Source organism: Gavia stellata, chromosome 4, assembly GCF_030936135.1.
Source record: "Gavia stellata isolate bGavSte3 chromosome 4, bGavSte3.hap2, whole genome shotgun sequence".
Lineage (NCBI taxonomy): Eukaryota > Metazoa > Chordata > Aves > Gaviiformes > Gaviidae > Gavia > Gavia stellata.
The window spans coordinates 13,495,666-13,522,122 of NC_082597.1; the positions used below are offsets into that span (position 1 = coordinate 13,495,666).

Consider the following 26,457-nt stretch of genomic DNA (forward strand, 5'->3'; position numbering starts at 1 on the left):
TCAATGGACTCTACCCCTTGGCAAAATTAAAAAATGTCCCTAAGCCTCGTTTTGTTCTCCAGGCTGCACCATGGGCCCCATGCTATCTCTTCTGCAGTAAAGTCTCGGTGCACACCGCCAATCCCAATATTAGTTTCAGTTCCTTGTAGAATTCAGGCAGAAGACGTGTCTCTGAAAGCTCTTACTAAACTTATACAGCTCTTAAATTTACAATTGTGTTCAAGATAAATACATTAAAATAATACGGTTCTTTTTTTCAACATTAAACACCCAAGAGTGAAGAAACACCAAAACTTAGGATGCATTACCAACTCTAGTCCAATCCTTTTTGTGTGAATTGAGATATGTGTTAATTGCATGTTTTTGTTAAAAAGAATTGCTGGTCTCATTTAGTATGGCAGACACCCAGCACATAAAATTTTAGGTTAAATGGTTAAAGATTTACAAAATCTTTAAGTAATTAAAGATGATTTTAAAATTGGATGCATCAGCCATCTTAAGCCATCAATAGCTGTGCTTTTCTTTGTGCTATCACCTGTTCATCTCACTTCTTTACCCATACTCTTCCTTCAAATTTAAGTTCTGCTAGCTTAACTTGATCACTGAAGTTGAGATTTACCATGTTAAATGACACTAAAATACAAAGATTATTTCGATTCCTTATATGTGTATTTTAACATGTCCAAGTTCTTTGAAAGAAAAAGAGGTTTCTAACAGTTTTAGCATTTTCTCTTAAGTGCTAGCAAGGTTCACTCATTTTAATGACAAGGAAAAATGCTCATTGTGAAGAGCAGCGGCTAAATATTGCAAGGTATTTTGAATGGAAGATCATAGACGAGTTAATTGACAGCTGACTTATGGTTAAAGGAAAGTATTTTTTCTTTGGCATTTAACAAAACTTTCACAGCTGCAATTGTGTTGAAAGATAATATTAAATTCTTTAAACTTCTAGTCAGCCTGTCAGAGATTCAAAGCACTAAGTAAAATGGTGTTCTAGCAATTGAGGTGCAGTTCCTCAGGTAGTGTGTGTCCCATCTCTTTCTGGTGCCATTGGGAGGCATGATATTTTTCAAAACACTTTATTGTGGTTTGTCATAGGACTGAGGTACCTTTATTAGTATTTTCTTTTCATATGCCCATTGCTTCCATTTTCAGTCTTGCACAGGAAGAAATGGTAATATACGGAAGCAAGTTAAACATCCTAGGTGAGAATGTATTTTGCAAGTGAGTAGAACAAAATCTTAATATGTAAATATGTAATTACAAAATAAAATAAATTCTGGTTGGGGTTGGTTGGTTGGTTGGTTGTTTTTTTCCTTTTGGAGTCAATGTCAGTTTCAAAACTGTAAGAGAAGAAAAGAAAAAATCTCAGGCAGTGTTATGTCCTTAATCTTCAGGTTTTATTCCTCCAGGCTGTCATTATTTATTGATAGTCTGACTGATGTGAGCTGGACAACTTGCATGATATTCTGAAGTACTGATTTTGATAAGGCAAAATTAGTAACATCTGCAAAGCGCTTAGCAAATCTCTGGTATATTGGAAAGGCAACATTTGTTTCTTCAGCCTAGAAGCCCTAGAATTGAGGATGCAGGATCCCAAGAGAGGATAATTCCCTTCAGAGATAAGTTCGTGTCAGCTTTCCCTTCAGAGAGGGGGAGGAATTTTAATTGGGTGCACCTGGGACTTCCCCCAGCCCCCCAGCAAGTCTCTCTGCTGAATTCCACCTCTGGCAGGGTTGAGTCTCCACAGCTGCAGTGTTGCATTTGATCCTTTGAGAAAGCGTCAGTTGAGATTTCATAAATACAGCTTGAGAAAGCGTGCCTCCATCTCCATATTTACAACTTTAACAAAGCCACATCAGAAGCAGTAATGTAAAACACACCAGACACTGAAATGGAGAAAGGGAGCAAGTTATGCAACCCTTTATCTATTGAGGTTAGATAGCCCAGAAAAAAAGTTATGAAACTTCCACAATGACAGAGAAACTTACTTGATCCTTTTTTTGTGGTGCTATACATATCCAGAAAGAGTTACAAAAAGGTTCATGAGCATCAGATCCCTCGGGCATCCCTATCCCACACTATCGCACTGTCCCGATCCCCTGGGTAACCTCTGTCCCACGCTCTCCAAGTTCATCAGTTAGATTCTTCCTGGTTAGAGATATTTACACACATGTCAGTGAGTCCAACATAACTGGAAGCTATTTCTCTATCACGTATTTTGTATTCCAGATTTGGAAACCTGTATTGATTAGCTATGGTCCATAGTCCTTCCCATGCAGCTGTTAGATTTTAAGGGAAAGTTACATTATTGCTCTAAAAATTGCAGATTTTTTTTGTTTATGACAAAAGCAAGGGACTGGTTTTCTTTGAAAGTAATGCTAGTGAATGTATGGTTCTGGTTACCCCCAAAAAGGAAAAATTCTTCCAAAGTCTGTGATCCTTTATAGCAAAAAAGTTTGATCTCACCTCTTCGTCCTTCAGACAGCCTCTCATCACTCCTCTAATATATTAGCAACCTTGCCCACCCAGATCTCACTGAAACATCAATAATTATCTGCCATCTAGAAACCCAGTGCTCCGCAGGAGGCTCGTGTCACTTCTGAGAGCGTGTCTGAGTGAGGAAGGAAAGCAGAATCGTGTCTGACTGTTTGCCAAGAATGCAGAGGAAAGTGCTATCGCCAGTGAAAGCAGGGATCTCGGTAGAGTGAGGCTGGAGGGCGTGGAGCGGCAGGAGAGGTTGGGTACCCTGCCCTGAACTCAAGGTCAAGCTGAAGGCAAGATCATAATTAGTTCTTTTGCCATTTTTTTTATTCTTTCAGTTCATAATATTTTTTAAGAGAAAGATGTCGTCAGACGGGAGATGCTGAGCCACAGAGCAAAGTCAGCTGCTACCTTAAAATATATACCTTAAAATACATCACCCAAATCCTCTGTCTCTGATCTGATATCTTCCTCACTGACTAGCTGGAAAGGACATTTGGGAAAAATCACCATGCTTGAAAGTTAGGGATGTCATCAAAAGAGTGCAAGTGAAAAAGAAGTTGATGCGAGAAATGCAATTTGACATGTACAGTATTGAAGTTCAACCTATATACAGCTGTGGAAATGCTGAAACTTCATTATGGACACCTAATTAATATTTGTTGTTCTTGATGTTAATAATATCTGTCTTGGCACTGGATGCTCATGGTATCTCTCTGTCTAGCTTCATCAGATCTCTGTCTCTCATCAGAGAGAGCCTTTGATAGAAACCCACTGAAGTTATTCCATAACATGAAAGTCTTTGTCTCAGTGCTATACATTTTTAATTGGTCAGAGTTGTTGTTTATGCTGTACCAGACAGTTCCTTTACAATCTTCTGTTTATAATTTAATAGACTATCAGGAAGTAATTATCGGTTATGTTTCATTTTGTCAGATTGGCTGCAATATATTTTCATTAAGGATTCAAATAAATTTAAGTGTTGAATTGTGTGTACTGTCCGGTTTTCAACTGGCAAGAGTACATTCTAATGTAACATCCAGAAGAGGAGTATCTGTTTGCTAAGGGTACCAAGTAGCTTCATTCTTAGGTGATATCTTACTTCTTTTCTCTCTATAAATGAACATAAAATAACTCATCTACTTCAGCGTTGTGGTATGCCATTAATTCTATGTAGAGAACTACTGTTCTGTAACTACTGTTCTGCTCCAATCTATAATTTAAAGGAGGCTTTGCACTCAGTCTATATGAACACAGGAGACAGATACCATAATAGCTTGCAGTAACTGACCTGGTGGAGCCATTGTGGAATCATTTGAGAGTAATATACTTGATCCTGCAACCTTTCCTCCCACAGGCAGTCTGATTTCAATCTTGCAGTTGCAACAGAGGCACGGCATCATCTCTGATTCATGGGGATAGGAAGAATGAATGCTTTATATATGGAAAGTAACATTTTGATCTCTCAGCCATAATAGGATGCTGGAAACAAGAGGGATCAAAACACATTATCTGAGTCTTGTAGCTGAGATGATGAGGAGTGATCAACACGGGCGCGTGGTGGGCATGGATGCCAACAGGTTTCCTTGCTGCAAGCTGGGAAATTTAAATGTCTTGCCATTGATTTGGGCTCTCTGAACAAGAACTTTTTTGGGAAGGGGGAAATTCCTCTCTGACTGACAAGTATAGTCCTTTCCTCCCCTTTGCTCACTTGGGAGGCACAGTTTAAGGAAAGGCCCCTGTTCTCAGAGGAAGCTAAGATTATGACCTTGTTGCATTCGCGGTCCTCTTCAGCAAGAATTTTAGGAGTAGCAAGAGAAGCAAAGCTGGGGTCAGAGATGAGAACAACCACGGGATGGATTTGGTGGGGGACCTAAGAATACAGTGTGTTTGGTGACAGAATAAACTGCCTGGGCAGCAAAAAGGGGAGATGTGAAGTAATGATTACGCCACTACCACCCCAGTCAAAGCAGGGGTCTCCTGACTCTTCTCATAGTTCTCAGCTGTGATGAAGGGACGTGGGGTGTTTGTGCGTGTGTGTGCACAGGCACTTGCTGAGATTATACGTGAGAAACAAGACACGAACTTCTATATGAGATTGCATGTTATGGACAAAAATAGCAGAGCTTATGAATAAAAGAATGAGATTCATCTCACTGCTACTGAAATTGCAGAGAGTAAAACCGTGCTGGCCTGTCTTTCCCATTGGGCGTACCCCACACCCGGCCTTACTGCGTACGCAGTGTGTGTTGCATGTGGCTGCATACACTTGTGGCCTGCTCCCTGCTTGAAGAGCTCCCAAGAAAGAAGTGGCTCGGGGTAGACCACCCTCATACTGAGAGCTAAATGAATTGGAAAGGCATAACAGCATCCCTCAATAATTGCTTGGGCATTTTCTGACCAGGGCCACCAACAGTTCCTAGGAAGGCCAATAGTCAGGTGCAGCAGCTGGAGGTTGTATGGAGCTAAAGATACATAGGCTGAGAATTACTGAGGTAGTCTATAAGTCAGAATGGGAGAACCAAGCTAAGCATGAAGAGTGACGTTGCCATTGAAGTTCCAGAAACTGCAGGTTGTCAGGAGTGGTGTCAGGGCAGCCCCCCTGCAGACCCCGCGCCCGGACAGCTGGTGTGGCTTTTCTGAGGTTTGGTTGATGAAATAAAACTCACTCCCTGTGGATGCAAGGATGCTAAAGGCTGTCTTGGGTTGGACTTAGTAACGTCATGATTCTGCTCTTTGTCAACAAAATAACCTAAACTGACTCTTGAAAACTAACTGGAAGGTGGGGGAGTGGACGTAGATGCTTTGGATCTCTCAGCCTCTGATTAAGCGATGCTTCCTTAACAATATTGGAGGGGGAAGTGGGAGGAATTAGCCCCCTCAGATAGTATCTGAAGCTTCAAATTGTCTTCCTCTTTCCTGTCAGAGGAAAAAAAAAATCCCTGCTCCTGCAGAAAAGATACGTGTCTCAGGCCTGTGGGGGCATGGCAGGGCAGGTACTTCTGTAAGGACTCATGTGCTTTTAAGTGGCTCCAATTATTTTTCAACAACTAAGTAGAGTGCTCATTAAGCATTTCCCTTAAATGAAAATTATGACCTACAAGGTCATGTTAATTAAGGAGCACAGTAAGTCAGTGTGAAGAGGTTCTGTTAGCACAAACAGTGGGCCCGATCCTGCATGACACTGTGCTCACAATTAGTGCAGGTTTGTGTTCATCCTTGTAATATTAAGAATTTGTAGGGCAGGATCATTGCACAAATAAAATTGCTGCAGGTCAGTTCAATCCGACACCAGCCACAGGCTCATTATGTGATCATGAGCTGTATCTGCTTTTAGATAATACTGACCAGAGTGCTCTGGCTTACTGTGATCAGGAGCAGTGCCAATTTACCCTGTTGAGAAGAGAAGTTGACATATTCCAAGACTTTTACTCGCTTTCCAGATTTTGTCATTTGGACTGGTATGGTGCAAGATCATACACAGTGATGAAATTTTACAGTTGAATCATCACATTTCAGCCACAAGTCCCATTAGCTGCAGGAGGCTCGAGCTGTCAGACGCCCTCCGGCTCCAATTAGTACAGCACAGCCCAGGCTGGGGCATGAATTTCTTCTCTGTGAACCAGTTTAGACATGGTGAGTCTTACATGTTCTTGCAATATATTTACTAGCTCTCACCTCCCATTGCCCCACAGCTTCTCTCTCAGACTTTCTCAGCGCAGCCCCACCATGTCCACGTGGGAAATCCATCCGGCTGCTAGATCTGGGATACACAAGATCCTAGCACAGGGAAAGGCTGAGGAGATGCACGGCAGCCGGGGGTTCATAGTCACACACAGCCCTGTGCTGCAATGAGTCCTCCTGGGCAACATCTTGTTGACCAGCTACAACTGCATGCCGTCCCCTTTACACGACATACCTCTCATATGACCAATACTTGTGTATCCATATGACCCATTAGCTAACGTCAGGAGTCTAGGCAATTCACAGGATTTGACACTTGGCATCCCAAATGTTTGGACGTCAGGAAGATGAAGCATGCATGCTGTTACAAGGATCACAAAAGCTTAAAATCAATAGCCCTCTCAGAAGGTATATAGGATCGTTATAGCTGACAGACCTCTATGAAAGTGGAGGAAAATCCTCTGAAATAAGGATTGGGCCCTAAAACTGCAGAAAACAATCTTTTAAATTTGGGTCTTACTTTTGTAAGGGATTTAAAAGGTTCATTTTGTAAATGCCTATACACAACTGTACACCCCACCGAAAAATACCAGAGCTTGGAGCATTCTTGCTCATCCTTGTTTAGAAAACAGTTTTCCTCTTACTGTTAATAAAACTTTGTTAATAGTGGAGGAGTTATACTGTTTTTGACAAGTTTGTATCCTAAAGTCCTTACTTCTTCCATTCAAATTAAAATCTACACATCAAAAAAGAAAAATGCAGAAATTAAAAATAAATCTAGAATTTGAGTCAGCAATTTTCCTCAAGAAACATTAAGATTTTAAGGTGGATTTTTGTGCCTCATGTTACAGTATTGTACCTCTTACCGTTGCTTCTTAGTCACATAATGGCTAGCTGCTTTTTTGTATTCGGTATTCAAGGGCATATCTCTGCTTATGTAAACTGCGACATCTCTGCTGAAGCCAGCAGAGCTTGGACAATATATGCCAGCTAAGATCTGCCCCTTAGTATTCACCCCCATCTGCTGTGTGACTCAGTCATACCAAAACTGCCGAGCACCTGCTTGCCTGATATTTTTTTAATGAGTTGAACTCTTCGTGTTGGGTTTGTGTTTCTGCCAGGTTCCAGTTTAATCACATATAATTTTTAGTGTGAAGTTTCACCTTGGGCTTTGAACTTGTAGGCACAGAACAAAAAGTCTTGTTTCTGGAGGAACTTGCATAGTAATAATAATAGTTAGAATACAAGGCAAGTATTTTAATTCATAGGTTATGACATTCAGCTTTTATGAACAGGAAGGAGGAATTATCCTCAGTAGACAGGAAATAATGAGGTTGCCCCATATTCCATAATAGTGTATGAAAATTAACTAAAGATTTGTGTAGCTAAGATAATGAGCACTTATATTTAAATTTATAGCCTCGCCCTAATTGTGTAAAAGTTTGTGGGAGAAGACGTGTATGTACACTGATAGATTAGTGGCTGTCTCTGGAGTTTCCAGTCAAATCCTATAAAGCAGTTCAGTACGTAATAAATCAAACTCAGAGGGCGTGCTTGTAAAATGTTTGGCTAAAAGTATCCTAAGATGCATGAAACCTGCTTTCCCAAGAATCTGATGTTCTTTTTATACTTTCAGATTAGAGTTAATGTGATATGTGTTTTGCAGTAGACCGACATACACTTACTTAAGTAATAAAATTTATTTATTTATCAGGAAGTAAAACTGTCAGTAAGGGAAAAAAAAAGCTGTGACATCCTGGAACCACTAACGTAAATATCTGGTGAGCTGTTTGAAAAACATGAATACCCACTTACAGTGGGATTTCTTAAATTCTTAGTTTGTCCTTAGGAGAAATTATTTTAATCTTTAAAATTCTGGTTTTGGAAAAGCATTGTAAAGAGAAAATAAATACACACACACAAATTTGTTTTCTTAATGTAAATGGTTTGTGAATTTGTTAGTTGTCATAACTATAAAGTGGCTTTGGAAGCATTTGATTGGTACTAATAATATTTTTGTAGTTTTGTGCTACCATTTGTCCGGGAATTTTATGTATTCTCCCAGTGATTAACAAAATGTAATGGATTTTCAGTCTGGGATAATATTGAAAGGGAAAGTTCCCCTAGTGGTACATTAGAAGATTTTAGTGAAATAAAATGTTAATAAAGAAACATTTTAGAACAGGAAGTGAAAAGAATATTGCTAATCTACTGAAATGGCCGGAGAAACTCGGGGTGACAGTTCGTTGTCCCTTTACCAAGGTAGGAATTTCACTGAATAACCCACATTCACATTGTCATAAGAATCCAAGTAGTCGAGCTCCAGTGATTGAAATATTATATATAAATTATATATAAATTTTGTTTGAAGAAAAAGATTCCGGAATATCATTTCTGTGACTCACAAAGGACAGCCATCAGGGAGTAAGTTCAACATGATTATTTAAAAATTGAACACACAACAAATACTCAGATATAGAACCCTTTAAACTGCATGTCCTTGATTGTATGTAATTTATTCTAAGAATGAAGGGATGTTTTCCATTGCCCTGTTGCTATTAAAGACAATCATATGGGACAGCCTGACAAAAGCATATCAAAGAAAGTCAGGCCCCCAATTCTGTCTGTCTTTTTTTTTTTCTCTGCATCCTGCATGCCTGCATGCTGCCTTTTCTGTGTTTCCTTTCACATTTTGCTGTGACTGGTAGAGTGTTCCTGGTGAATATTCTTTTTGTAGTCTGGGGAAGGGAGAGTCCATCAGTGAAAGACTGACATAGACAATCCACAACACGCTGCCAAATCACAGAGTTAACAAGCAAACACACACATACACAAATATTTTCTTAGTGGCTATTTCTTACAATAGAAATTGCAATGTTTTTATAGAAATCTGGGAGGTTTTTTTAAGTTAGTGGTCTTGCTTTGCAGAATGTTATGCTGTGAGCGTAGGCACTCCTGTTGCTGATCAACTCTAGCAATATCAGATGCTTCAGAGAAAAGCACAGGAAACCCAGGAGTGGCAATTAAAGATTAATTTGCACTAGAGGAAGTTTCCTCTTAACCTTCATTAGCTTGTGATATGACCTCAATCTGAAGGACGTTTTTCCATCAGTTATTATCACAAATATTCATTATACTAATAAATTGCTAAACCTGTTTTAAATCCTGTTAAGTCTCAGTGATACTCTGTGGTGGTGAGTTCCCCAGGTCTTACAATAAGAATTTATTTCTATCACTTTTAAATTTACTGCCTTTAAATTTCCTATTTAAATGGGCAGAAGGAAGATAACCATGTTCAATTTATTTTCTGTATATCCATTTGTAAAACAACCCGCATTTAAAACAGTTCCAATCTTTTCAACCTCCCTTTGTATAGCATTAATTTGCCTCTACCTTTGTATTTAATATTAATTAAATTCCGCAGTGTGATGTTGAGGATCAATGGCCTTGTCTGCATCTGACCTGCATTACAGACAGCCCTGGGCCACAGGCAGTCTTCCAAACTATTTCTACACCCATTGCATTGTACAGGCAGAAGTATTTGGCCCATTTAATCTCCTTCAGCACACAGAAGTTGGAAGAGACAGCTATGAAAGCTTTATCTCTCCTCTACCTGACAGCTGGGTTTTGCAGTGGATCTAGCCCCCATTCATGGGCTTGAGTGTTTCAGGGGCAGGAGTCCAAGAGTGGCTCCCAGTCCAGCATCTCAGGATATTTCTAGAAAGATTTCCAAAGCTCATAGGAAGAGACAGGAGGCGACAGTGCTGGTGGGAGGAAGGTTGGAAGCAGGCATCTGCATCAGTGATGCTTGTTCCAGGGTAGCAGCACTTGCAACTGCTGATGCGCAGTAGCTTGATGTGCTGCACAGCAGCCGAATGGCAGTGAGTGCTTCCCAGGAGAGCTTATTCCCAGGTGAAATGTGATGGTGGATGACATGGTGCTGTGCTCCCAGTTTCACATATGTGCAGAAGAAAGGCAGGAGCAATGGAATGAAAGGAGGAAGACTTTAATACATGCATCCCTGTGACAGATGATGCCAGGGTCTTCCTAGGATAGATGACATGCAGTCTAGCCTACCCAAGTTGACAAGTATCGCTTCACAGGTCAATGGCTTGGTTGGAGACTACTGAAACAGTTGCAGACCTCCTGGACCTGTCCTTCAGGCTTCTTCGTAAGTGTGACAACATCAACAATACACAAGATTGCATCCAAAGGGCCCACTTAGAGCAGTAACACCTGAGCTGCCTCAGAGCAGTCATTTGGAGCATTTCTGAAGGCAAAAGAGATGGGTAGCTGGTGAATTTGATCTCAAACCTTGCCTCACATGTTCTCTTACACTACATTGTAAGTACAACTGGTGTAGGTTTGAGAATATTGTGTTTTGCATAAGACAGAGATCCTAATTTTTGTTACAGAAAAATCCTATAATGCTTTCACTGAAATTGTGACCAACTTCCAAAGCAAGTAGATATGCCAATGACCACAAGTTCTGTTGCACTCAGGGGTAGCTCATTTCCATGTTCCCAGATACAATAGTGGGAAAAAGCATTTCGTTGTCCAAAGCATTTGATATAGGATTTTCTTTGTAGTGATTTTTCCCAAATTTTACGAAGACAAAAACTAAAACTATTGCTATAAAGTTCTAAAACCAAATTAACCACTAATATTATTGCAGCAGCTCAAGGGAAACTGTCTCGTCAGTGCTAGTGAAACTGCTGTAACAGCTGTGTACCTTTACACCTACTCAGCTGAGAAGTAAATACCCAATATCAGGAAGACAATTTTATTAGCTAACTGTACTGTGAAATCACTATTTCAGCCTATACATATTTCAGTATCAGAAAAGAAGCTGGAATGGTACTAAGCATTAAAATAATTAATGCCTGGGGCTACTTATATAATAAATATGCTAACTATATTTATATTCTTGGTTGCTTGGTGCTACTTACCTGCTAAGGATGTTGCTGAATGAGATTAATTAACAGTATTTCTATTCAGAGCTCAGATCACCTTATGTGGATCTCAGGTAATAGAATTGGTAAAACCTTTTCATTTAGCTGTTGGATTTATTATAAGATGGAATGTTTAAAGAGTTGTAATTCACTATTTGCTTTTTACTTTTATTTACCTGTTTCAACTACTCTGTAGTAGTGTGGTGGTTTAAATGGGTTAAAACCTGTTTAAAACCCAAATGCTAATTTTAATATACATATACAAGTGATTTAGTTGTCCAGTTTCCTTTTCTGTCACTGAACATATAAATATACAGCTATTTCTTTCCTCTTCTGGCTTTCATGACTCCATATTCTGGTCCCTTCAGAGATGTGTGCTCTGTCTTCTAGGTACTGTAAAAACTTTTGTCCTTGCGCAGAGTAACGGTATTTCCATGTTGCTGTATACATTAATTAATTTACCATAGTATATTTATGCCACCAAGTAATCAAAAATAGAAACCACAATGTTAATCTCACTCTCTGCATTCCATTTCAGCTTTTAGGAGAAACAGGACTTTTATAAGTAGATTGGTTTTTCTGTGAATGTATCAGTGTGAAATGTATATTGAAAGAAATCTCAGGTATGAAGAAATTGCGATGTGATAATTGTCTTCCTGAAGCTTATTATACACCTGGAGACAGAACAAAACTTTGGCCTAGATAATACAATTCAATACATGAACACACAAAAAAAGAAACTTAAAATAATGCTGTTAAGATGGCAGAAACATACTCCCGAAAGTACAAACACATTAAAATTCTTGTTTCTTGTGCAATTTTGGTTTGGGTCTTTTTTTCATATAGACTGTGATATTGTCTTTTTGTTACATGAGTATGAGTATTTTTCACTTAGACTCTTATTTCACTGAGTACAGACGACAGGCCTTTGTATACTCTGGCATGAGTCAAAGCTCTGGTTTTGCTTCTTTTGCAAAGTGCTTAATGCAAGGAATTGCAGGAAGAAAAGGCTAAGTGGGGCAGTTTGATCCTTGATTTATCTTGCTGTAGCTGAATGTAGCCCATTCTTATGCTGCAATTAGGTGGTGTTCATTGTTTGGGTGGTAAGTTCAAGGGTCTGGAAACCATCTTAAATTTTCATTTTTAATAATAAAATTTTAATATAACTTTCTGTATGTTTTATTGAAAATTAAAAAAAAAAGGCAAACCTGAAATATTTCTATCCACAAGATTCATCTGCAGCTTTGCAAACAGTAGCTTCAATAACAGCCTCTTTTCATGTGAGCAAATAACACAACAGATTGGTTGTGACTGTAGATTGTAAGCTACTCTATAGGGTCTTCTGCTAGTAAGGGTCTGGATAGTCTATAGCACACATGTGCTCCCAGGAGCCAAGGAATGGTGAAATTCAAGTATCTTGGATGCTGTTATATTGGAAACAACAAGTATTTACAAAGTCTGATTTTGTCACTTGTCCCTCTGTTATCCCATGCCCAAGGCACAGTGTGTGTGCGGTACAGTTATGCTATGTTGTGACCAGAAGATGCACATTGCTGTCTGATCAGATGTCAGATTTGTGCGTGCTTAACAAGGACAGAATCTGCAGAAATTTTACCTGGCCAGGACAACAGCCATGTGCAAAGCGCAGGTTTTGAAAAGTTTAGTGATATTTTTTTAAGGCTACAAAAGGCCCTATTTGACTTAAAGACATTCTCTTCATAGGTTTAAGTTCTGTTCCTAAGCAGATATTTTCTTAAAGCATTTCAAAGTCAAGATATATTGATTTTTTTTATCATTGTCCCAAATATTTTTCTCTGACCTTATTCTAGGAAATAGCTGAACCATTTTGACTTCAGTTTTCTATCAGAAGTTCCAGGCAAGTAGAAGGACGGTTATCATGGGAGTTTTCTGGCAGCCTGGTGACAGGCAGTAATTGTGACCAGCGCTGACTACAATATAAGGGTACCACTTAAACCACTACAAAGCAGCTCCATGGACAACTTGTCATCCAGGCTGATGTTGCACCGAGGAATGTTCTCCTGGTTGCCTGCAACACTGCCAGAACAACCTAGGTCTGGGCCCACATTTTAATCATCACAGTTGCCACAGAATCGTGGGCTAGTTGCTTTAAAATACAGTTGCCGTCTGTTTGAGGGTGAATGTGGCCCTGGTAGGATGGACATACCTCTTTGTATGACAAGTTCCCTGGACAGAGTTTCTCTTTTCCATTGCTTGATCAGAGGGTGATGCCACAGGAATTAGTTAGATCTGTTCGGATCTACCTGACCCAGCTGTAAGGAGGAGGAACCATCCCTGCTTTCATTCCTTATCGTACCTATGCTCCAGAATAGCATTGTCTGAAACTCCCATTTTATTACTGATGATTTTCTGCATTGCAGTTTCTTTTTCCTGTGCTGATCATTTTCTTTGCAAGACCAATTATTTCTTCTTTCTCTCTAGATCCTAAATTGAAGTGAGTCACACTTCAGGCCTTAAATATATTTGAGGAAATCCTTCTGAATTTAATTTAAAGAGAAAAACCAGGTAGATTTCTATCTTCTCAGAAATTGTATTATGGAGATGTTAGCGGTAGATACCATGGTAGGATTTTATTTATTTTCTGGCTTATTCTGTTATTTCATCAAAGAAGTTTAAAACTACTGAGTTAAAAATATTTAAATGGGGTTATTTTCCAGCATGGCTTTGCATAAAAAAATGACAGCAAAACTGAAGTGCTGTTTCTAGATGAGGCTATTTAGGATTTTAAAGATAATGATGTTATGTTGTAACTTTGAATTGAATATATTGTACAGTAAGATAGTACAGACTCAGTCACTGCCTTACTAAGATTTCTGTTTTTCATTTGAGTTTGATTTTTCATTTCTTTTAGAGCAGTTCTCTGCTAACTTGGTATTTCTGCGAGAAACAGGAAAAAATTATGTCAGTGTTAAAAAGATAATACTATGAAAAGGCCCATTAAATTGTGAAATCAGGCCTCATACATCTAAAAGTTCAAGCGTGAGACCTGCAAAGTATGGCATGCCTTTAGATCCACAAAATCGGATGCATATATATTTGGGTGCCTGCGCTGTTCAAACTCCAGTCTGGCTGCTCTTCAGTCAACTCTGCTCCTGAAGCTGTGTAACTGCATTACTGGGGCAGTGAGCCCAGCTTAATACATCGTAACTTTGGTTTGAAATTGTTTATAATTTTCTCCGTATTTTACATGCTACACTAACAATTCAAGTGCCTGTCCTGTTTCAGAAGCCCTTCAAGAGATGAATTTATTATAATACTGTTGTCATAGTTTCATTGGTCACCTGCCATTCTCCACAATCTCCACCGTCTTTTTGCTGTTGCTTCATTATGTCAGTATGATACTGAAAAGAAGTGAAATACCCTATTTATAGTGTACTTTCAAAGCATCCACCAGGGATTGCTAGTTTTAAGCATTCTGTGACCTTGTGTGCTGATGCCTGTGTAGCACAAATAAAACATTTTAATACTTAAGGATTCTGGATGAACTAAAAAATTTCCACAAAGGCATTGCTGTCTGTTGCATCATTCAGTGTTTTCAGATATTGATGTGCAAGAGTTTATTAGACATGCTGGATATGCTTGTTCAAATTTACGATTTTTATATCCAACACACACGCAATATTTTTTATTTCCACCAAGCATTCCAGTATAGGTGCAGTAAATATGTAATAGTATCCATAAAAGATTTATATGCAAGTCAGTAATTTACTGTAAATGATAAAAAGTGAATCATATTATATTTTACAGGGATTTTAGAACGTATCATAATTGCCATAATAGGCTAGGGAAAGGATGAAGAGAGAAAGTCAAAGAAGTGTGAACAACTGTAAAGCTTGGTTGAAACATTTCCACAGTAATGATTTTATCTACAATTTTCTGCTTCAAATTAGGAGAATGTAAAATACAGATCAGAATTTCTCTTTCTGAAGTGTCTGTTCATAAACATTAAAGGTTTTCAGCTATTTTAATGACAGAATCAGCACAATATATGTCTTGCTGTTTGGAAGATCTGTTATAAAGAATATCATTGTGGTCATTTCTGGTTTCATAATTTGCTTTTAGTTTTCATTTGGACAAGCAGATTCCAGTGTAATAATTTAAGACAATCTACAGTAACTAGGTCTGAGAAAATATTACCCTATAGTCAACAGATGTCTGATGATACTAGAGAAAATAATTGAACACCTAATTTAGAAGTTACATTTTGCTGCTTGCACAATGGTTATAAGCAGTTTGCAATTTTTCATGAAATTAACTATGCCAAAAAATACTTTTTAAAATACTGTGGTTCAGCACTTAGAAACTCATATTTTCCATGAGAATGTTTGTTTTCGACACTGTATTTTAGAGGTCAGTTTTGAAATTTGACATAGCATAAAAATTTACCCATTTTCCAAAATTTTATACAGCATAAAATTTCTGCTCTGTGATTGGAAAGAATAGCTTTCAAGAACAGTGCAATAAATCACTAAATTGTCATAATTACCTTTCTCCATCTACTTTAACTAAACATTATCATCGATATGGATGTTCCTGACAGCTAACTCCTATACTGGGAAAAGCAAAGAAAAAGCTGATGTGACCGTACAAATGACACATATTTACATATCCACTTGTTCCAATAAATCCTGAATGTTGTATAGTAAGACACTAAACATAAAACAGACATTTTGTTAATCATGTCCATCCTAATCATCAAAGTCTTGGTGTGGGCAGAGGTTTAAACACCAGGCCCTTGTACATCATTGTTTTCTTAATCCCTCCTGTGCTTAATCCCTGCCATTTTGTACATAGTCAAACAGTAAAAATGCAGCGTATGTGTAAATTTTTAGCCTAGCAAGGATGCTCCCCTTATAGCAAAATATGTAAACTCCAGGTTATACCCTAGTAAAGAAATATTCATGAGAAATGAAAGAGCAAAAGCAAATGAAAATCTTTGCTTTTTGGTGGAGAACACTGGTAAGGCTATAGTTCTGGAAAGTGGGAAATTTGCTTCAAATCTCCTCTGAACATGAAGGCCACATCCTGATGGGGAGTACTTGCACTCTGCATTTAAATTAAACAAATATTATCCCTTACGAATCTTGTCCAGAAAAAATATCAGCAGCCAAATCTATCCCGAATCTCATTCTCAATTTCTGAATAGTTATGGAGTGACCAATTTATGATCTTTAGGCAAATTTACTTTTCATCCAGCTCCATTCAGAACAAATATTGTTAAGCTTAAATCCTGCCTTTTTCGTATTTTATTCATTGAATGGATTTTGTGTTCTTATAACATCATTCCAACTTTCAGTGACAAAATTAATTCCCTGGTAAATTCTCAATTTACAATACTAATGTCCACATTATTAATTGTAATTAGCATTATCTGATCCATAATCCATGTTTGGCTGAAACTCAAGGTTCTCAAGAGCTAATCCCAAAGCATATTGCTAAATCAAAAACCTGGGAAATAGGATGAATGGAAAAAGTTGGAATTACAACTGTTGCAGCTGAAACCCTGCCGAGAATCTTTCGCAAAATTATATTTTACAAAGCTGTCTTCTGAGACTGAGGGTGGCTCTTTAAATCATGATGAGAGATAGTGTAGTCTAGTTGTTCACAGAGAGTCAGGAGTCCTGGACTCTGTCCGATGCATTGCCAGTGATTTAATGTGTGACTATGAGAAATTCCATCTTTTTGCCCTTCAATATCCCCATCTGCAAAAATAAGCATAATATTTGCCTGCTTTATGTGAGATTTAAAAACATTGGTGTATGCTGAAGAAAAGACATTATAAAGCTGCTGCTTTTCCCATTAAATAAAATGGGAAAAATTTCCATTTTTTTGGTTGAGCAATATATATTAGAAGCAAAACATGTTTTTAAAGGAAATATTTAAAGAGAATTTTAATAGGAGCAAAGGACATGACTGCCATTTGTGCCTTTCAAAGTATCCCTATTTTTGCAGTTCTTATGATAATCATTGCTTCTGTAGGTAAATCATCCGTGCTTTTAGAAAACTAAGGAGCCAATACATACAGTTTTGCCAGCTCTGAATGTCATGAGTTTATTTCTGATGAATTTCAGTGCAAGCAAATCTCCTTTCCACTGACTTTAATGTGAGTTGGCCCAGGTCCAAGGAATTCAGCACAAGCTGTAGCTACCAATCTCAAAGTAACTTGAATGACGCCACCAGTAATAACAGCTCCACGTTCAAAACCAGGTGCAGTTATTTTTTCAGATTTAATCAGTTAATCTGTTGATTTTGATATCATGAATCAAAAGCACAGTTTAGGCTACCATATCTAAATCCTTCTTAACATATTATTATTGTATTTTGTAGATATTTTGGAGTAATCTGTAAACACATCTCAGTAGCCATGTGGAAAAGGAAAGCTGAGCACAGTAACCAGATTTAGCACTTCATATGGAAAATATTCCGCAAAGCTGTTGGAGAAATTAGTTATTCAACTACACATTTGAAAAACAAGTTTTGCTTTGAGCAAGTAATTTAAAGAACAAACATAAAATACCTCAGTAGTGAGGATGATGCTGTAGAGAACTATGATTTACCTGAAGTCAGCACATAAACCCTTGAATATAAGGATCCTTGCAATTCAATGAATGCTGCGTTGTAGCTAGAGGCAAATTCAGCCTTAATTGAATAGAAACATATCTGCATGTCCTGGAAATCTCAGAAAAGCAAAAATGTTCAACGGTATGGCTCAGAAGCTAAAATGTCATCCATCCCATTTTTTATCATTTTCTCCATCTGCTTCCATCCAAACCTGCTGATAAGAATATAGAATTGTTTTCTGGTTTGCTGTTTATAGTAGCTAAAGCTCTTCTCATTATATATCTCAGATAAAAACTTTTACAACATCCTTCCTGTGTTTCTTCATATCGTGCTTGCTTAGAAGTTTTCCAGAATAAATAACTTTCAATTGCTGTGGGTTTTTAGCAAACAGGATGTTTTGTCACTACTTGACCTGTTGTTACTATAGCTTTATGATTATTAATTTGTACTGTCACAAAGCATAAAAGACAGCCTTTTTTTGTAATTACCAAAGAAATGAGTATTAGCTGATCTCTGCCCAGAAGAACTTACAATCTAAGAAAACTCTTGACAACTCCAATGCAGTGAACAGAATAAAATCAACTTTCAAAACATGTTGAGGGGATGCCTGACTAGCTCTTGAAGGTCTTATTCTGCATCAGAAGTAGCAGGATAAATGTAGTTTGCATGCAGCTTTGTGCTGCCAAGTCTATGGCTAGACTGTTTCTGGGACCTAAGTTATCTCATTCATACCAATGGTGTAAATGTGTCTGCAATTCTTGGGGCTTACAGACTACAGCCCAGGGGCAATATTTAGTCCCTTTTGTTCAATGGAAGTTCTGCACATACACCTCAGTTCATGGTGAGAAGAAACAGAGGGCTTGGATGGACATGAAAAGAGAATTTAGATGAGAGCATTTAAGTCGGCCATTTTCCTTGTCTTAATTTTACATTTTTACACTTAATTTTATATTTTACACTTAATTTGGTTTTTTACACTCTGTTCTTTTCTTAAACATCTGAACAGATGTGTTTAATAAGCCGGAACTGAAATAGGTCAATAAAATGTTACCTGCATGATTAGAGAGAACCTACTGGGTATGTGAGTGTGATTAAGAGTCCTATAACTTAGATTTGAATGAGATGGCATGTACAATTAAGGATTAATTAAGGATTTTTATGAAACAGAAAAGCAAATTTCGCTTTAATGTGCAACAAATTTCAATGAAAAGTATTTAGAGTAAAAAGATCTAGACAGTAAAAGCAGGCAGTAAACAAGACATACGTGTTTTCAGAAGGTGTGTGCCTTCTGAGCAGGCTGTGAATTGAAACACGTCTTGGAACCAGAATCAAAGGCTGAAGCTGAAATAGATAAAAGGAGGAATAAATATGGAGGCTAAATTTATTTCATCCATTATATTTTTTTGCACATTTTACTTTTTTTGTACACTTGCATTGTCTTTCTTCTGTCTGTTTCTGTGCAGTTCTTTAAGCATATTTTTCTTCATACTTTTGGCAAATCATAATCCAAGTATCTAGACTACTTAAGACCTTGTAGATGCTCCCAGTACCTTCTACCCTAACAGAATCACAGAATGGTTGAGGTTGGAAGGGACCTCTGAACTCCACCTTCTCATGGTCACTGCAGCCAAGGCTGCCTTTGACCTTCACATCCCCAACAAGTCCCTCCCGTTGGTGAGTATGACCTCCAGCAGACCACCTCTCCTCTTTGGCTCCACTATCACGTGGGTGAGAAAATTGTTGATGCACTCTAGGAACCTCTGCTGTGTGGTTAAGTACCCCATGAGGACCAGGGCCTGCAAATGTGAGGCTGCTCCTATCATTCTGTAGAGGGTCTCATCTATTTGTTCTTCCTGGTCAGGCAGCCTATAGCAGACACCGACTACAATGTCACCCTTACCTGTCTTCTCTTTAATCCTCACCCATAAGCTCTCAGTTGGCTCCCTATCCATCCCCAGGCAGAGCTCCGTGTATTCCAGCTGTTCTCTCACATAAAGGGCAGCTCCACCTCCTTGTCTTCACAGCCTGTCCTTCCTAAGGAGCCTCTAAAGAGCCCTCCTTCCCTGACTAGAAAATTGGTTGCTGTCAATCCAGTCAGGTTTTTCAAACTGCGCACTAGATCAGTTCACGGACCTTTGGGATGCTCTAACATCATTACTTTGCTGGAAGAATGCCATATAAATGGCTAATATATTATTTGGCTGCTTCAAAAAAGTAGTGACAAACACCCCTTGCTGGGCTGAGAAGCCCACCTACACCATCATCAAGAACCTGCGGTCTTGAGAAAAGCCTCTTTTTGACAAATTTTGTGGAAATCACACCACTTCTTAAGGCTTCTGATTCATTTCCAATGCTAATTCAGAGTGAATCAACCTAAATTATTAGAGATAGGATGTAAAGATTTTTTATTAAAAAAAGAGGGAGCGCGTTTGTGGGAAGATATATGAGAATGGAACTGGGCATCTGGAAAAAGTTATCTCTCAACAGTGACTGGTTGGAAACTGCAGAGACAACAGAGGAGGCGGGCGGGAGCAATAAAAGAAGAAAAGTAACTCACCTGTAGAAAAACTGGAATTCCTGGAGACAAGTTGTCCACATTCCTACATTCCATAACCATTCACATTACCAATTATCCTTAGAAGCATAGAATCATAGAATCATTTGGGTTGTAAGGGAAGATCATATAGTCCAACCCTCCTGCCATGGGCAGGGACATCTTCAACTAGATGAGGTTGCTCAAAGCTCTCCTTCATTTCTGCTAAAGATTGCAATTCCATTGGAGTTTGTAATGTAATTATTAGCATATAGGTAATTATCCCTTCTTCTGCTGAAGATAAAAGGGAAACTGAAGAATCCAGTAGATCTGTATACTTCGGAAGCAGAACCTTGCATACAGGGACTTTTCACCCTTTTCATATTTCTAGCTCATTTTTAACATTCCACCCTTGTGTATATGTGAAGTGTTCAGTATTCAGCTGAAGGTTAACCTAGTAAAAGATACTCTTATTCCAGAATAATACCCACACATAGCAAGAACTATAGAAAAGCAAAGCATAGCCTACCTTAATCCCAGATTTCTTTCAAGTGGAAATAAATTCTGACGGAAAAAAAAGATAGGGTTGAAATGAGAAAATCTAGACTTTTATTAAAACACTAAATTAGACAAGTCACATGTTTCATATTGACAAAAAAAGGAGTTTTGACAGACCAGCATATATAAAACTAAGTTTGAGACTCAGGACCACTAATGTATGGGCTGGGTTTTTTTGATATACCAGACATAAGAACTTACATATTCTTGAGCTATTCAAACTATAGGTCCTGGAAGATTTAATTATAAGAAAAATAAACTTGGATCTGCTGGTCAAAGATAACATCAAGATCTCTAATGATAGTGAAAGGAACTAATGAGAGAATTTGTAGTAATAGTAATAATGGGAAGAAAGAGTGAAAAAAGAAGAGGAACCTTGAAGGAAAAAAAGGGAAAAAAAATATTTTGTATTTTTAACCTAAAACTATTACCTTACCCATCTTTGAATTCTTTAGTAGATATTTTTTTAGGGAACATTTATCTTTGCAGCCTTTTTATTTGATTGTGATGGGGTGTTAATGTACTATAATTTGCTTAGGTACCGGAACATATGGCAACACTGTCTGGTTCTGTTATTTTGATCAGTTTCATCTTGCATCAACTGCATGCAAATAGAGTTACAAGGTACTTTCTTTGGCAAATGTGAAAAATAATCTGTAGATGTTGTCAGTCTACTGTATGGTTTGGAATGGACAACACAAAGGAGACTATCCTAATTGGAAATTACACTTTGTTGTTTTCAAAGTCTGCTTATGCACATTTGTTTCATTTCTATTGTTCATTTTATTAGCTTATATCTCTTTGAAAGGGAACATGAAATGCTAGAAGTAGAACCTTCAGCAGAGATTCCCATTTTCTGGCCTCCAGATAACTCAAAGGTTATCACAAATATCCATTAAGATTTTAAAAAGATAAAAACTCATCTAGGGAATATATTAAGGGCCTTTGTGTGCTATCCTTAACAGATCAAGGTCTTATTTTGGGGGAGAATGGAGGAGGATATACATTTTATTCTGCTCTCTTTTCTTTCTTCCAAACATTTTCTTCTACTTAATACGATTTGCATTAGACATGAGTCTAAACCAAAGACTGCAGACATACGCTTTTAGATAGATTAACAACCGAATTTTGTATTCGTATTTGGCATCTCAAGACCATTCATATTGCAGTAATTGAATGAATTTTCCATTTCTTTAATCCAATGTTTTATTTTCACAAGATCGAGTGCTGATATCCTTGATTTTGTTTTTTATTATATTCTTCCTTTTATCATCGCGATCTTTAATTGTCCTTAATATCAATTATCCTTAATATCAATTTATCAAATTATCAAAAATTAAAAAGATAAGTGGGCAAGCCTTCTTACGAGGCAACAGCAATAGTTTCTCTTAAGGATTTCTCTCCTTCTGACCATTAGATTAGCTAAAATAAGACAGAAAAACCCCTCCGTCAAGAGTTCTTACTTTCTCAGATAATGGATAATGGATAGTTACCATGGGTTAAACCCTGCTGCTCCCTCTGAGGTAGCGAAACTGGTGCAGGTTCCTTGGGAGAGAAGCAATCTGTGCTGCGGGGCAGAGGCTGTTCTGTTGCCTGTGCAGAGCTGAATCCCACCAGGTCTGGGCAGCACACGGGTGCAAAGACCACACAGGGCCAGAGAGCTATTGCAAGTGGGAGATGCAAATTCCTGTGTCCATGCGCAGAAGTGTTTCTACTGTGGTGACTTCCACATGATGTGTGTCTGTATTTCCTTGGTCCTTCTGCCCTGCTAAATATTCTTTCTCCTTCATTCCTGTAGAATTACCCAGATTATCTCAGGTTTGCACAGTGTCATGAAAGAAAGGCTTTCTTGGCTTATTTGTGTAATCTTGATTTGCAGAAAACCTAACAATATCTGTACCAAAATCGTATGCTCTGCATCATAGTTTAAGCCCTTTATTGAGTGCTTCTCCTCATGAGGAACCAGTGTGATCACACAGAATAGCACAGTCATCAATACAGCCACAGCAAAATTCCCAGTCTTTTAAAGATTTTTTAAAATGTTTTCTGTTGGAACAAAAATTAATAATCCTCTTGCTATTGACAGTTAGATGGCAAAAGGAGATGGCAAAACATTCATAGAATAACAGTTAAAGAGAACAGAACAAAAACATGAGCAGGGCTGAATATAAGTTCCCATCATTCAAGGATGGTTGGAGCTGTGAAATGGTGCTAATTGTTGTCTGTTTGCAGTGAATTACTCTTGCTACGGCAAAAAAGGTGCTGTTGCCTGTAATTTTTAGATCAAAACAGCCTCTAGACTTCAGATTTTGTTGTGTGAACAGACAGGATTGAGAATTGATGAAGTATCTTTCAAGATTACTGGGACTTTGATACTAATACAGTATTCTTCGTTATTTTCATTGGCTATTTCAACATGTTTTTCCACTCGCTGTCATAACTGTGGATGAGGACGCTGGTGATGGATTGCTATGTATAGCTGGTGTCTCGGTTCACTTTATTAAATTATTTCAGAATCTTGGTAACATCTGAATGGCAGAAGTCTGACCTGCAAATTGAACGGTGAGCAAAGATTAGCTCAGAGATAGTGACACCAATTGCTTTTAACAGGCCTGAAGGGACATGACAATGACCTAGATGGTTGTAGGATTGCAGTTGTTCATGAGGTCCTCATTTTTTTGAGGTAAGCAGATACTGTCATACCTAGCATAAGAGTGCAGGATGCTAGAAAACTGAGCAAATAATGATTAAGTGTTGTGAACTTCAGACTCTTTAGGACATTCTAAAATTGACAGACCTGATACAGCCCATACTTACCTTGTTTACAGTTGTGGTCCTAAAACAACTGAGTGGCATTAATTACCTTTATTAAAGGAAGAGAAAGAAATGCACATATTCTCAGAAGAACCATCAACTGACACCTAAATGAAACTGAGTTTTAATTTTGTAAATTCCTTGTCATGCCAAGCACTCACCAGTGAGTTACATGTTCATATCACAGGTTTTTTGTGTTTTAAAGGAGCAGCCAGATCATGATCTTAAAACCGTATTATACAATGCGCATTCTCTTTTAGACGTGGTACGGATATCCAGACTCAGCTTCTGCAAACTCAGAAGTTATAAACACAAAGATTCTCCCTTCTTTAGGCTGTATGGTACAAATTGCATGAGCACTTGTTCCTATTTTAACTTGCCGGAGATTCCGTTGCCTTCCATTGCTTTTAGGAAACCAAAAGGTATCCTGTTTGTTAGTGATCCAAACAATTTCCCAAAAAAAGGGGAAAGGAAGCTAAAACTAAAATTAAAAAAGAGAAAAATGGAGGAAACAACTGGGCAAAAGAGAAGAGATTGTCAAATAAAGGAGGAGAGAAGTAAGATATGGAGGGAACTGAGCAATTCAGGGCCAGTCCAAGCCAGACTTGCCCAGCCATTGTGCCAATCGTAGCAATGTATCTTCCTCCTCCAGCTGTCACACGGACGCTTTCTCTCACTCATTTCCACCCATTTTTGTACTCTCCTTGTACCTTTGCCCTTTCTCATCATCTACTCATTTTAAAATGGTAGAAGGAAAAAAAAGAGATTAAGGAGAAAAAAGAGACAATTGCAAAGCAACGTCGTCTTCACTCCTTCCACTTAAATTCCTCTACTGTTAAACAGCATGGATTTTCCTGCAGCACCAGCTGCATTCTGTAATTAGGACTGCAACTGCAAAGTGGAAAACTAATACATTTTTATCATTTCACTGAGTACTAAAAGGCTGGCAGAGGCTGCCTCTGCCACAGGTGTTGCAAGTGCTCAGAGCCAACCATTTTACAAACATGGCAGTTGCACAACTGACTTTGTCAGTGGAGCAGAGAAAAATATGCACCTAAACTGCATGTAGCATTCAATTCTCCGCATTTCTAAGACTTTTTATAAAAGATTGGAGGCTTATTTTTTCCCATGATACAGAAATAATCTTTCTCTGTGAGAACAGACCAGTGAACCAGATGTGAACCAAGCCTGTGAAATGCAAGCACCTAATTACATATCAAAGAAGAAAATAGACACTAGTTTAAATCCACAAATCCTGACTGCATCTCAGCACAAAAGGCAAACTTCGGAATTGAGCACACATATTCTGTAGGCATGTAATATTTTCCTCAAAATAATTAAAGTTCACCAAGGAAAAACATAACTAGCTATTGATTAGAGCACACAGTGAATAGATCATAAATTACAAACAAACTTAATTTAGCCCATTCTGCTGCATCTGAAGGTTATGGGTGATAATCCCAACATTACGTTTTACAGCAATACATAGCAAGCATTACAGATACAATGTCAGGAGTGCCTACTGAGAGAGACATAAAATCAAGTCCCTTCCAGCTCTGCTTGACTTTAAGATAATTATTGTTTCTACACCTGTCCAGCAAAGAAGTCCCAATAAAATTCTCATCCCCTGAGTTCTGCCCGCAGATGGCCAGTAGAGTTTATTAAGTTTTATGAAGACTGCAAATGAACGAGAAGAAATATAACCAGCCACTAAAAATTGTTCTGTTCTGTGTTTATTTGCCCTTCCCTGGTTATATTACAACTATGCTTAGTTACAGACAAGGACAACAGAATCAATCTTAAAAAAACATGTCACCACAGCCTAATTTCTCCTGCTTGCAATTTCTGCAGTTTATTTGTCTGCTATCCTCAGACTCCTTTCTACTGATTTAGGGACAACTTTGGTTGAAGAGTAGTTTTTGTATTTTCTTTTAGGCCCTCATACATGTATTTTTTGAAATGACTGAGGCTCTAGTCAGTAAGGTCATGCTGCTGCCCTTCTTACTGAGCCTTCTGAACAGGGTGTGCTGACGTTGAGGTGACCCAGCTGAAGCACTCACTCAGTCTGAATTGTTCTCATGGGCCAGAATGAGAAATCCTCAAAAAAATGTCAATGCAGTATCACTAGGTCAGTCTGTAAAAGGCATGCCTTTGTATGCCTGTATCTGATTACTTCTAAGCTGGCTTACAAAGGAATTGGAAAGGTATAAAATAGAGTCGGGCAAAGCTGGACTGAAGTGAGATATTTCGGTGAGAGATCGGTTCAGTCTTCATGTTTGGTGTTCCTGTAGGGTCCCTGTAGGGTCTATTCTGTACTAACTTTGTGGTAGACCATACCGCTTTGGGGATAAGGTATAGGGGACGCAGTTTGGAGGGTCTCTTTTTTTGAGAACTTGTAGTGACCTTGATATTTAAGAAGCTGGAAAAACTGGAGAAGAGTAAAGAGCAGAAGTTAAAAGACTAACAGAAAAGAAGAGTTGAAATTGAAGATTTGTTTATTATGCCACTGAGTTGGTACAGCTTCAATTTGGAGACCTCCATTGGAGACATCCATTAAGTACATAAGCAATTAAAAGTAATTAAGGTAATTTAAATCATTAATTAAAATAATACCTGTGCAGAAATCAATACTGTACCAGATGGGACAAAGCAAGGGCATACACTGAGAAAAAGGTTGGAATAACTTAAATAGATCAGTGACTAATTGAAAAATTATGTGTAGCAGTATCATGAAAGCAAGGTACATCATTTCTCTGGGTTGATGTTTACGCTAAAGGCAGCCATAGGACTGAGTAACCTGAAAGTCCCCTGACTTACGCAAATAGGCTATTG

General features: G+C 38.2%; 1 protein-coding gene across 1 annotated transcript in view; it reads left to right on the forward strand.

Annotated features, from left to right (window-relative positions):
• The window catches only part of MAGI2 (membrane associated guanylate kinase, WW and PDZ domain containing 2), a 765,547-nt gene that overhangs the window by 567,375 nt on the left and 171,715 nt on the right, over window positions 1–26,457 (forward strand). The gene's annotated exons all lie outside the window — the stretch shown is intronic.